Source organism: Molossus molossus, unplaced genomic scaffold (genome assembly GCF_014108415.1).
Source record: "Molossus molossus isolate mMolMol1 unplaced genomic scaffold, mMolMol1.p scaffold_m16_p_12, whole genome shotgun sequence".
Classification (NCBI taxonomy): domain Eukaryota; kingdom Metazoa; phylum Chordata; class Mammalia; order Chiroptera; family Molossidae; genus Molossus; species Molossus molossus.
Genome location: NW_023425347.1, coordinates 88,919,101 through 88,932,357, shown reverse-complemented (window position 1 = coordinate 88,932,357; position 13,257 = coordinate 88,919,101).

Genomic DNA, 13,257 nt, shown 5'->3' with positions numbered 1-13,257 from the left:
CGGAAAATGCGGCGTTTCCGTTGGTCGCTGCAACAAGCATAGGCTCCACCCCCCGGAAAGGACCCGTCCCCCAGACAGCTATTGCAACAGGAGTTTGGCTGCTTAAAGAGACAGCCGCACCTGCTGTGGCTCGGGAAGCCGCCTGGGAGGGTGGTTCCCGTATAGTACTGAAGCCGCGGAGCGGTGCGGAGCGCTCTGGGGAATGGGCCCGAATTCCCTGGGGGTGGGGCGCAAACAGAGTTCTGACCTGAGCCCAGACCCAGCAGTATATTACCCAGGCTGGAGGGCCCTTTGTTAGTTGGCATGGTTGCTTAACTAGCGTTGATGCATTTCTGTCCTTTTTCTCACTAAAATGTAAGCCAGGAATCTGTTCTCTTTCTTGGCAGGGGGATGGTGGGGTGGTGGAGGTAGGGGAGGAGTGGGGGAAGAAGGACAGAGCTTAACATTTATACCTCTTAGTAGGAAGATAATAACAGCTATTGAGTGCCCTGCTAGATGATTACGTGTATTGTTTTATTTTATTTAATCCAACAATCCTGAGAAGGGGAATGAGGGTCTTTCTGGTGAAGATGAGAGGCTGAGAGGCTGGGTAACTTGCCCCAGGTCACATGGAGAGATTTGCTGATTTGAGAACTAGCAGTCTAATCTGGGAGAGGCCAGCTCCTGAGCCCTGTTTGTTCCAGTAAAAGGTTCCTCCCCAACTCTCCCTAGCTGTGCCCAGCCATTAGCAGGCATGAGTTGGGTAGGTGAGGGTCCAGAGTGCATAGCTCTGTCTTGTTCACAGTCGTATTCCCAGAGCCCAACACTCAGTAAATATTTGAATATCTCCAGGTTTTTCCTAAACAATCATTTTGTCACAAGAGCCTCCCTCCCTCATTCAAAACCTTCATCATTGATAATCCATTTACATTCTTCTTTTCAGTTTAGAGATGCTGAGGCTCAGAGAAGTGACCTTGGCTAGTGAATGGCAATGCTGCTAGAAGCTGCTGCTAAATTCCAGGTCTGCTGATTCCTGCCTGGTGCTGTGTAATTTTTTGCATGTCTGAGCCTGTCATTTATAGCCCTTCAGAGTCAGTCCCCACTTAATACCTAGTCCTCATCCTCAGATAGTGAGGCTGAGGTGGCAATAATGCATGATGATTAAGAGCCCAGACTTTCTAGTAGATAGCCTTGGGTTTAAATCCAGGCCTTATCACTTTACTAGCTGTGTGACCCCAGGCGAGTTTTGTAAACTCTGAGCCTAGGTTTTCTCATCCCTAGTAACAATCACCTTGTAGGATTCTGGGAAATTTTCATAAGATAATGCATATAAAACTCTCAGCATAGAACCTGGTTCATAAGAAATCTCGAGAAATGGCACCTGTGGTTACATCTCTGCCATCTCTAGTACACAGACTTCTTTATTCTAATCTACATATTTCACTGGGCCTTCAAGGCCCAATTTAAACCTCAACTCCTCCAGGAAGCCTTCCTTGCCTGTCTCCCCTTTACCAGAGTCTCTCTTGCACTTTCAATCCTTATGCCTCAAAAGATAATGTGGGAACTCTCTCTGAATGCCCCTCGTTTTGGGCCTCGTTTTGCATGCAGAAGGTGGTCCCACTCTCCACTCCTTAGCTGAGTGACCCTGAACAAACAGCTGCTTCACTTCTCAGCCATCGAACATGGATAATGCTCTCACTTGGCCTATTTCGCAGAACTTCAGAGACACAATTAAAATCGTGGTGGTAAAAATGTAAAAAGACAGAAAGAAAAAAAATAAAATGGTGGTGGTGGTGATGATCTTTAATATTTATGAGGAACCTACTGTGTGCCAGACTCCAAGCTCTTGGGCATCTTCCCTGATCCTCACAACACCCCTCTGAGACAGGCACTCTTTTTTATTCCCATTTTACAGATGTGGGAACCTGGAAGAAATTGCAGCAGAGCAGGTTTGGGGAAGAAGCAGAGCCCCAGGGCCAGGAAGGGAAATGGGGGTGGCAGGGTGGGGCTGAGAGGAAAGAAGAGAGCCAGCAAGGGGACTGAGAGCCAGCTCTCTGCGGTTGAGTTTCGGGCAGCTGGGGCTGGCTTTAGAGTTTCACTGCCTGGGAACTAATTCCTGCAAAAGGTGTGGGGCACAGATCTGCAATCTGTCTCTCTGAACTTGAATTCCTGCCTTATCCACCCCTAGCACTGAATTCTTGGTCTGGCTGCTGGACCTCTCTGAACATCAATTTTCTCATCTTTGCAAAGGGAATAGCAAAAGTGACCTTTCCATTTACTGTGAGGATCCAGAAGGTGTTGGATATAAAATCCTTAGAGGAGTGCATGCATAGTGGGTACTTCAAGTTTTAGCTAAAGCTTATGTGAGATGAACCAGACGAGGCCCTCACATGGAATCGAACTAAAACACTTGCAGTTTTCCATTTATGCCTGTGGATGAAAAAAAAAAGGGGGGGGGGGGTTTCTATGGAAAGTAACCTCACAGGGTGATCTGATCATAAATTCCTAACTGGGCAGATCATGGTGGGTAGTCATGTCCCAAGCTTGTAACTTCTTTAGTGAAAGGTTTTAAGCAAGCCCTGTTCATTGTTCTGAGCATCTAGGTAAATAAACCTCTAATTTCAACCAGAAGTAATACCCCTGGAAGGGGGGTATTAACCCTCAAGAGAGCACATAATCTTGTTGACTATCCTATAATACAAGCCCCATGATGCCTTCACGCACTTCCACGTAAGTTCAAATGCATAAAAGAAGCAGCAAAATTGTTATTCTCCAGAGTATTTGAGACCTTGCTCCCCGGCATATGTTGTCAACTTGACTCAAATAAACTCATAAAAATTATCTACAGCTTTGGACATTTCTTAATGTTGACATGCTCCACACTATTTCATTTCCCAGGCTTTGCTTACATGGCTTCATATCCACAAGGCCCCTCCTGCCTTCCATCCTCATGGGCTCAAACTTGATCCATCCATCAAGGCCCAACTCAAATGGTAGAGTGGCAGGAGCAAAGAGTCTGAAGTCAGACAGACATCCAGGGAAACTTAAAACTCCTTAAGAGCAGGGCCCAGGCCCTGCACCCTCCTCCCTGAGCGTGCCAGACATCTAGGGCTGCAGTCAGTGAGGATGGTGGTCATAGCTCATGTTTCCCAAGCACTTTCTCAGGGTAAAGCACCCAGCCAGGCACTTTATATGTATTGTTATGTTGAAACCTTCCAAACACCCTATAACATAGGCACAATTTGGACAGATGAGGAAATGAGGCGCAAAAATGTAAAAGGACTTGACTGAGTACTGATTAAAGATGAAACCAGGATCAGAGTTCAGATCTGTCTCCCAAGGCACTGAACCATTTTGAACAAAGAACTTAGCCCTAATACCCATGTAAAGGAGGGTATATTCTGCCAATGAACCTGGGGTTCCAGTGCTGCAGACGATGTTGGACATGGAAAACGTGCCCCATGGCTAGATAAGTTAGGGATGCCCAGTCCTATGTTCCGGATGAAGATGCAAGGCATAGGGGATATTAAGTGACTTGTCTGAGGTTGCACAGCTGATAAAGGAGGAACCCCCTGTTCCAGCCAGGCCCAAAGCCCTGGAAAAGTGCCCATAGCAAACTTCCTCATCCCTGGTTTATCTTCTGAAAAATGCACCTGGTTCCCTCTGCTCAAAGTCCTATGTATCAAAATACAAAATGCTGAATGTTAGCTTCCTAAAGGCACAGCTGTCCTATTCCAGGGCTCACCGGTGTATTCCCTGTCCAGTGAATCCAAGACCAGAGAGAGGCCATGTTGGAGCTGTGGGAAGGAAGGGAGAAATATCTTTGCGCTGTCTTCTTCGTGCTTCTCTGTATAGTTTTTTTCTATCTATTCTACAATAAGCATGTATTACTTTGGTAATTGAAGAGAAAAGGTTATTTTTTTAAAAAGAAAGAAAGAGCCACCCTGGCCGGTTTGGCTCAGTGGTTAGAGCGTCGGCCTGCGGTCCGGAGAGACCTGGGTTCGGTTCCCGCTAAGGGCATGTACCTCGGTTGCAGTTTGTCCCCGGCCCTGGTTGGGTCATGTGGGTGGCAACCACTCAATGTGTCCCTTTCACATTGATGTTTCTTTCTCTCTCTACCTCCCACTCTATCTGAACAAAATATCGCAAAATGTCCTTGGGTGAGGATTAAAAAAAATTAAACCTAAAAATTGAAAAAAGAAAGAAAGAGCCTTGGCCAGTTTGGCTCAATGGTTAGTGCATCAGCCCACTGACCAATGAGTCACGGATTTGATTCCGGTCAAGGGCACGAACCTTGGTTGTGGTTCTTCCCCAGCGCTGGTTGGGGTCGTGCGGGAGGTAACCAGTCAATGTGTCTCTCACATGGATGTTTCTCTCTGTCCCTCTTTCTCTCTCTCCCTCCCACTCTGTCTGATGATAAATGGAAAAATATCCTCAGGTGAAGAATTAAAAAAGGAAGGAAGGGAGGGAGGGAGGGAGGGAGGGAGGAAGAGAGAAAAAAAGAGAGAAAGAAAGAAAGAGAGAAAGAGAGAAAGAGAGAAAGAGAGAAAGAAAGAAAGAAAGAAAGAAAGAAAGAAAGAAAGAAAGAAAGAAAGAAAGAAAGAAAGAGAGAGATGATGCTTCAGGGAACTTCTGCTAGTGATGATAATACTTCTACTAGAAAATTGTTGGAATATGAGGTTCACAGGTTCTCTGTACTGACACATAGTAAATACTATATGAATGTGGTAAAATAATTAAAATCTAGGCCTGACACTCCTTAAGCTGTGTGCTTTGTAGTGTATCATTGCACTACTCTGGGCTTCAATTTCCTTAACCTGAGAAATGGGGCTCATCATGGCTGCCTCATCGGGCCATTGTGATGGTTGAATGAAATCTGGGATGGTATGTGAATGTACTTTATGTGTGTGTGTGTGAGCATAGTACCAAAATTGAGACGATAAAGAATTTGAAAGGACAATTGTCCAACAAAGATATACAGAAACCAAATCAGCACATAAAAGGACGTTCAATATCATTAGTCATTAGGAAAATGAAAATCAAAACCACAACGAGATTCATACCCACTGCGATAGCTATAATAAAAAAGACTGACATAACAAGTGTTGGCCAGGATGTGGAGAAACTGAAACCCTCATACATTGCTGGTGGGAAAATAAATTCGTACAACCTCTTTGGAAAACAGTTTGGCAGTTCCCCTAAAGTTACACCCAGAGTTACCATATGAAGACCTAGGAATTCTATTCCTAGATATATATCCAAGAGAACTGACAATAAATGTTCATACAAAAAAGTGTACATGAATGTTTAGCAACATCATTCATAATAACCAAAAATTAGAAACAACCCAAATGTCCACCAACTGATCGATCAACTGATGAATGGATAAACAAATGTGGTGTATCTATACAATGGAATATTATTCAGCCATAAAAAAGAAATGAAGTGCCTGGCCTGTGTGGCTCAGTGGTTGAGCGTAGGCCCATGCACCAAGAGGTCACTGGTTCGATCCCCGATCAGGTCACATGCCCAGGTTGTGGGCCAAATCCCCAGTGCGGGGCATGCAGGAGGAGTGGCCAGTTGATGTTTTCTTTCATTGATGTTTCTATCTCTCGCTCCCTCTGCCTTCCTCTCTCTCTAAAATCAATAAAGATAAAAAAAATTTTTTAAAAAAGGAATGAAGTTCTACACATGCTAAAACATGGACGAACCTTAAAAACATTACGCTAATTGAACAAAATCAGACACAAAAGTCCACAAAAATCATATTGTATGATTCCATTTATGTGAATGTCTAGAATAGACAAATCTATAGAGATGGAAAGGAGATTAGTGTTGTCAGGGGTGGATCAGGTTCATCTCACAGATAAGGAAACTGAGGTCAGAGAACCAGACTTACTCTGTGTCTGCTTATCTTTGGAAAGTGGCTCCACCCCTCAGAGGCTTTCTCAACTATAACATAGAGATAATGATGCACATGTGAGAAGATGGCTGAACATCCTTCCCCTGTGTCAGTTGCTTTTCCCTTCTCTCTGGCCATTGGGTTGAAGCTGATGGGGTTTAAGGGTTAAGGCTGCCATCTAGAGGTAGCCTCTAGCACCTGCCAAAATTCTGGGAGCTGTCTAGTCAAGATAACCCCCTATGGGTTTGGGGAGGAGTAAAAAGATGTGAAAGATGTAACTCCGCTGGGAAGGCCAGGTCTATCAGATTGGCCAGATTCTTTGCAGATGTTTCCAAACCCTGGGGATGTTTTTCACAGATGCTGGTCCTGTGATAGTGGCTGCACACTGGAGAGGAGCAATTGGATTCAGGTTGTAATAGTGGTGTCCATAGGAACTTGGGGGAAGCCATTATAATTTCTGTGATCACCAATGTATTCCTTCTCTTTCCTGCCGGAACTCTTTATTATTTTAATTTTTAAAAACATTTTTGGTTAATCCTCACCCCAGGATATTTTTATATTAATGTTTAGATAGAGTGGGAAGGAGGGGGAGAGAGAGAAAGAGAAACATTGATGAGCGAGAGACACATCAATTGGCTGCCTCCCACACGACCCGGACCAGAACCTGGGATCAAACCTGCAACCGAGCTATGTGCCCTTGACCAGGAATCAAACCTTCAACCCTTTGGTCAGAGGGCCATTGCTCTAACTGCTGAGCCAAACCTGCCAGTACCTGCTGGGACTCTTCAAAATGCACACCTGCCCAGTTGGTGTGGCTCAGTGGATTGAGCTGTGTTCCATGGACTGATAGGTCCTGGTTTGATTCTTGATTGGGGCACGTGCCTGGGTTGTGGGGTTCATCCCCAGTAGGGGGCGTGCTGGAGGCAGCCGATTGATGTTTCATTTTCACATTGATGTTTCTCCCCTCCTCTCTCTCTAAAAAAAAAAATCAGCCGGCAGGTGTGGCTCAGTGGTTGAACGTCAACTCATGCACCAAGATGTTGCTGGTTCGGTCCCGTCAGGGTACATGCCCAGGTTGTGGGCCAAATCCCCAATACGGGGCATGCAGGAGGCAGCAAGTCAATGTTCTCTCTCATCTATGTTTCTATCTCTCTCTCCCTCTCCCTTCCTCTCTCTCTAAAAATCAATGAAGAAAAAAAATTTTACAAAAAATAAATCAATAAAAACATATTAAAATAAATAAAGTAAAATGCACACCCAATCTTGTTACTCTCTAGCTTAAGGTCTGGCAAGCAGTTCCCCACCAAGGCCTGGCCACCCTACCCCCAGCCCATCTGATCTGCAGCCCCCTTCACAGGGGACCTTAGGCTCGGACCTGTGTACTTTTTCAGACTCCCCTTCAGGCCTCCCCTGCGCTCCCTGTTTGGCCATGCTCTTCTCTCTGCTGGGCGTGTCTCTCTCTGCCTCTTCCACCAGGAAAAAGGCCTGCCCTCAGATACAAGTTTCTCAGATACACAAGTCATTAAGAATGCTGGGTGCCCCATATGCACACGTGATCTCAGACAATATCAATAAAAATGAATATATTCTAACTCTTCAGACTAATAGAATTGAAACTTGGGACATAAAACCAAGATTCCAGATCACAGGTCAGTGCTCACCCTCTCAGGAACATGCCTGCACCGTTCCCTTCCCCTCTTCTTCACCCCGGGTCCATTACCTTCGACTTTCTCTCTCAGCTTCAAGGGTCCTTCTTTTGCTTCTATAACTCGGTTCCTGAGTCTACGCAGCCCAGCTGGCTCATTTCTACTACCTCTGTAATTTTCTAAATCAACTTTATTTTATTTTAGAAAAAAGAATACAAATTAATTGCATTGAAAAATAAGACTCAGAATTCTTTTGAAATAAGCAAGACACTCAGTCTTCGGAATCGAGCTCAGAAGCTGACCCTGACCTTGCTCTTCACCTCCTGTTAGGAATTTCAGTCTGTAATCATTCACATAGTAATTGATACTACTGTAATTAGTTAGTTATTAATAATAAAAAAGTAGCCTGGCCAGTGTGGCTCAGTGGGTTGAGTGGCCTCCCATGGACTGGGAGACCGGGTTCCATTCCTGCTCAGGGCATGTGCCTGGGTTTCAGGCTCGATCCCCATAGGGGGCATGTAGGGGGCAGCGGGTTGATGTTTCTACCTCTCTTTCCCTTCCTCTCTCTTTAGAATAGCAATAAAAACATATTTTTTAAAAAATAAAAAAGGAGCAAAAGGGAGGCCAGGCATTATAGGCATTGCCATTTGGGCACCTTTATCAGGAAAGCTGGAAATTTATACTCCCCAGGGAACCACTGGCCCATTCCCTGCAGATTACTGGGGGAAGGGACTGGACAAAGGGGAAGACGGATGCATGAGCAGTGAAGATGAGATGACATAGGGAAGATGTCTGTCAGTCAAACCTGGGAACTGAGATCATTGGCCAGAGGAGGCATTGCCACTGCAAATCCACGAAAATCTGGGAATACATAATCCCCTAGACAAAGGAATTCTCTCTCGGCCTTCTGGTTCCTTTGGTTTTGCTCCTGCCTCCTTGCATTTATCTGTGTTCCCTCCATAGCCGCATGGTCATGAGAACCTCACAAAGTGGACTGATGGGCTGCAACGGGGAGCAACAATTAAGCTAGTCTGATGCTATATTGGACTGTGCAGACGTGGAACAGAACCTCTGGGCAATGGCTTTAATCTTAGCTCTACTGAAGTCACAGCTACACTTCTACGGTGGGACGAAGGAAAATGGGACCTTGGAAACTCAGGGGTGTGATTCCACAGAAATAAAGTTTTCTACAATACCTCATCCTCCCATGGGGGCCTCCAGCAATTCTTATTCCAGTGGTACCCCCAGAAACCCATTTCCCCCAGCTACAGGCGGGGACAAGGATTACTCCCCACCGATAACATAATGGCAGTTGTTTTTCTGTTCTATCTTCTCCGCCAGATTAAAGATGATACTTTTCTTCTTTATCCTCACACCCCAATATCCAGCCCAGTGCCCACTGCAAAGTAGAGGCTCAACAATTGATTATTGAAGTGAGATCAGTCAAAGGTTTTTGGAATAGTTGAAAGACCACTCCCAGTCTCTTCCCAGGAGAGTCTCTGGCCACACTGTCAGAGTCTCTTTGTTACTCTGCAGGGGGAAAATGGGGAGCTGAATTTTCAGGTACCCCCTTTTCCCGGCCTGTGCAGAAGCATAAACTTCTCACTTTCTAATCTCATCCATCCCCTTGCCCCCATGATCATCCCTCCCTCCAAAGGCAGATCCAAAAAACAAGGTTAATAGTAGCAAAGTGAGGACAGTCACACCCAAAATCCACTGCAATTATTACCATAGCCCTATAAGGAAGTCATCATTAGCCCCATTTTACAGCTGAGACAACTGAGGTCAGGTGTAGTTCAATGATATGCCTGAAGGCATACAGCTCGAGTGTCAGGGCCTGGAATTGTATTTATTTACTATGTGTCAGTCCCCATTCAGAAGGCTTATAAATCTTAACACATCATCCTCATAACATCCCTATGAGGTATGTATTATCATTCCCACTTAACAAATGAAGAAACTGAGACTCAGAGAGTAGGTAATTTAGGTAATTTGCCCAAGGTCACAGGTTTTGAGCCAGAGTAGTTGGGTACTCCCTCTCGACCCCTCTGCTCTGTATCCTTCCTTTAGGATATCCTCTGAAAGCCTTGGCTTTGCACGTCTAAGTAAGATAAGAACACCGGCCTCACAGGGTGGTTGTGATGATCAGATCTAATATGTGTGGGCATCTGGAAGAGCGTCAGCTGACAGTTGCAGCAACTGGCCACCAGGGGGAAGTCATGCTCTGAAGAGCTAAACCCTGCCCAGGGACCTGGTTGACTGTTCAATGGTTAGGTATTCTGCTGAGCCCTTTTTACCCTGTGTCCAACCCTGGGACCAAGGACATATCTAATCAGTACAGAACTTCTTAGAACTGACCTTCTTGCAAAAGGAATAAGATTTACACCTTAAATGCATCCAGGGCCCCTTTGCCAACAACAGTTCTGGGACTGGGGATAAGGGTGAGGGGAGAGGGTGGGAGGGTACATGATGAGGGGAGCCCAGCTGTGTCCCATTTGGTGGTGGTAGTGGTGAGGGGTGGCAATTATCAGCCATGCCCCTTCTACTGGAGGCTGGGTTTCTAGAGCCACAGCTGCAGGGTGGAGGGTGGCAGGGAGGGCTTTGGAATTGTCTCCCTAGGGGTTTCCATGGTTACAGATTGATGCAGGCAGCCCACTAGGCTGGGTCCTTTATCTGTATTGTTTCCTGGAGAGACAATGGGCTGGGGGTGGGGGACACTCCATGCAGATCACTGCTGCTGTAGGAACCTTGTGTGCCCTGCTCTGTGAATCCTCTGACCCCCGCTGCTGGTGCAGAGAGAGTGGGGTGTGGGGGTCAGCCTTGGTAATCACTTCTTGCGTTAGGGTACAATATTACTGCTGCAGAGACTTCGAGAGGCCTGTCTTCCTGAGGCTCCAAAACAGCAAACCTGCAGAGGCCTCAGGGTATTTTTAAAAAGCACTCATTTTGGAGTCAGCCCTAATCAAATCATGATTGTGTCCCTTACTGTTGTCTGACTTGGGCAAGTTATTTTACCTGTCCAAGTCTCAGTTTCCTTATCTTGAAAGTTGGGACAACACCTGTTTTACAAAATTGCTGTAAGGAAGCCCCAAGCACACAGCCAGGTGTCAAGAAGGTGCTGGGAGAGTACCTGACCTCAGACAGGCTCATGGAATGTCGGGGGTCACAGGACTGGTCCTGTCACTCACTCTGTGGCCTTAACAAGACCTTCTTCTCTCTGGGCCTCAGCTACCCAATCTGTGATTTGGAGACATTGAAAGCTTTATAAAAGATTAAATGAGATAAAGATTTTTTTAAATGCTTGAAAAAATAGAAATCAAACCCCTAACACACAACCCTGCTTTCCAGGACTTAAATCTACTGGGAATATGCAACACAGGATTGATTATAAGGGTGGGCTTGTGGCATTTGGGTGAGTTGAATCTTTGGCATTATGGCAAATAAGGGAGATTTCCTGAAGGAGGCAGGACTTGGAAGTTCTCAGAATTGGGGAATTGTTCCAGACAGATTTGCTACCCTATGCTAAAAAGAAACAAAGGGCGAATGGACTCAGCTCTCTGCTGCCCAGTTTAATCATCTTGCCATCTCCAAGGGCAGGGTATGTATAGGTGGAGAGGGGTGAGAGAAAATAATTGTCATTTATGCAACACATTTATATGAGGCAAGTTAATTATTAGCTCCATTTTAAAGATAAGGAAACTAAAGATTGCTATTACTGTTATTCCACTGGATTGGCCAAACAATATATAAGACCCAAGAATAAAATTAATTTGTCTGCAGTATGGAAGGTAGAACTTGCCCAAGAGAAAAATAAAACAATCTCTTCACCTTTAAAGAGTCAGCAGAGGGAACCAAACACTTTTAAATGTTTATCACTCTTCCCATTCAATGCACTTAGCTCAGAGCCCCCCCACACAGTAAGGGTTCAAGAAATGAAAGTTGTTATCACCATCGCCATTATTAAATTTATTGCTACACATTCAATGCTGGGAATACAAAGGTAAGTAAAACTCCTTCCTGTCTTTGAGGAATTCAGCCTAGTGAGAGGGAAGGGGGTTTGCAGAAAAATAATCTCTTACACTAGTTGAACTTTACAATTTACAAGGCCCTTTTACATACACCAAGTCATGAATTCTCAAAACCACCTTGCAAGGAAGGCATTTTTCTCATTTTAGAGATAAGGAAACTGAGGCTCAGTGGGCTCCAATGACTTGCTGGGACATTGAAAATGTGAATAAAACATGAAATAAAGTAATTTCAGGAGGAAAAACACCTTTATTAGATTAACAGATGTGTCACAAAGCAACAGAGTATATTCATTCTGTAAGGCACAGAGACCATAGTCCTGTTTTACTAAAGAATATAGAAAAGATAGCTTTTACAGAATTAAAAAACCAGCTGAGCTCATTTATGGAGCAATGACTATGTGCCCGGAACTTTTTATGTGTTTTGCTAATTCTCCCAAAAACCCTGAAAGGTAGTCACGGTCAGTTGCCTTTCACAGGTGAGAAGCCAAGACTCAGAGAGGTGAAACTGTGTCCAGGGCTGCACAGCAAGGAGGTGATTCGTTAGGACTGGGACCCAGGTTCTGACACTCAGGTTAACAGCTAGAGCCAGGACTTCCTCCCAGGTCTGTTTTGCCAAGCACTGGGCTCCTGCTGAGAGGTGAGCACCCTTTCTTGCCTCACTCCACAGAGCGTGATGAGTGGGAGGGAGAGTGCAGGCAGTTCTCCAAGGAAAGAGGCTTGTTCAGCCCATTTGGAAAGCAGCACAGCATGGCATGGCCTTCTCAAAGCGTGTGTGTCTATGTGCGCATGTGTGACTGTGTGAACTTGGCTGGGTGCCAGTTCTCACAAAGCCATGTGATAAAAATCTGTACATCTTCCTGAAATGTCAATTTTACTAAAAAAAGAGAGAGAGATAATGATTTTATATTAAAGCTATGGAAGGTATGAGAACACAAACTTCACATAGTACGCTAAGAGGATGAATGACAAATGGCATTTGGGGGTTCCTATGATGTGCCAAGCACTACTCTAAGAATTTTACCTGTTCATTCATTTAGTCCTCACAACAGTCTGTGGCAGAGACTTTTATTATCCCCATTTTATAGATGCAGACACTGAAGACAAAAGAAGTTAAGTAACTTGTCCAAGTTCACACAGCTAGTAAAGTAGAGGAGTTTGGGCACACATAGGCATTTCAATAGCCAAACGTTAGAACATCTGTATTATCCATTGTCTGTCCTGTTGAAAGGTGACAAACACGTTTGAGTTGAGAAAGATGATGAAGCAGCAGCTGGCTCCTGCTGGACTTCTCTTGATAAAGTTACAGGGGATACCAATTGCTCACAGCTCCCCTGTGCCAGGCTCTCTATCTCTGTTGTCTTATTTAAGCCCTACAACAACCCTATAAAACAGTTACTATTTGGAGTTTTTCAGATGAAAAATTGAGGCTCAGAGAGGTGGTGTCACTTAGCTGGTCACACAGCTCTGAAGCGGCAGAGAAGGGATGTGAGCACACGTCTGTCTGACCACAAAGCTGTTGTTCATGCCCATGATCGTACCACCTCTGGTCTCCAGGTCCTCTGACCTCTGGGTCACCCATCCCACCCCACCCCCATTCTCTTCTAGATAGGGGTTCTTTCATGAGTGAGCCGGCACTGGATCAGGCTGAGCCTGGACAGGCTCACAGGTCTGAAGCTCTTCCTTCCACCAGCTGATAACACAT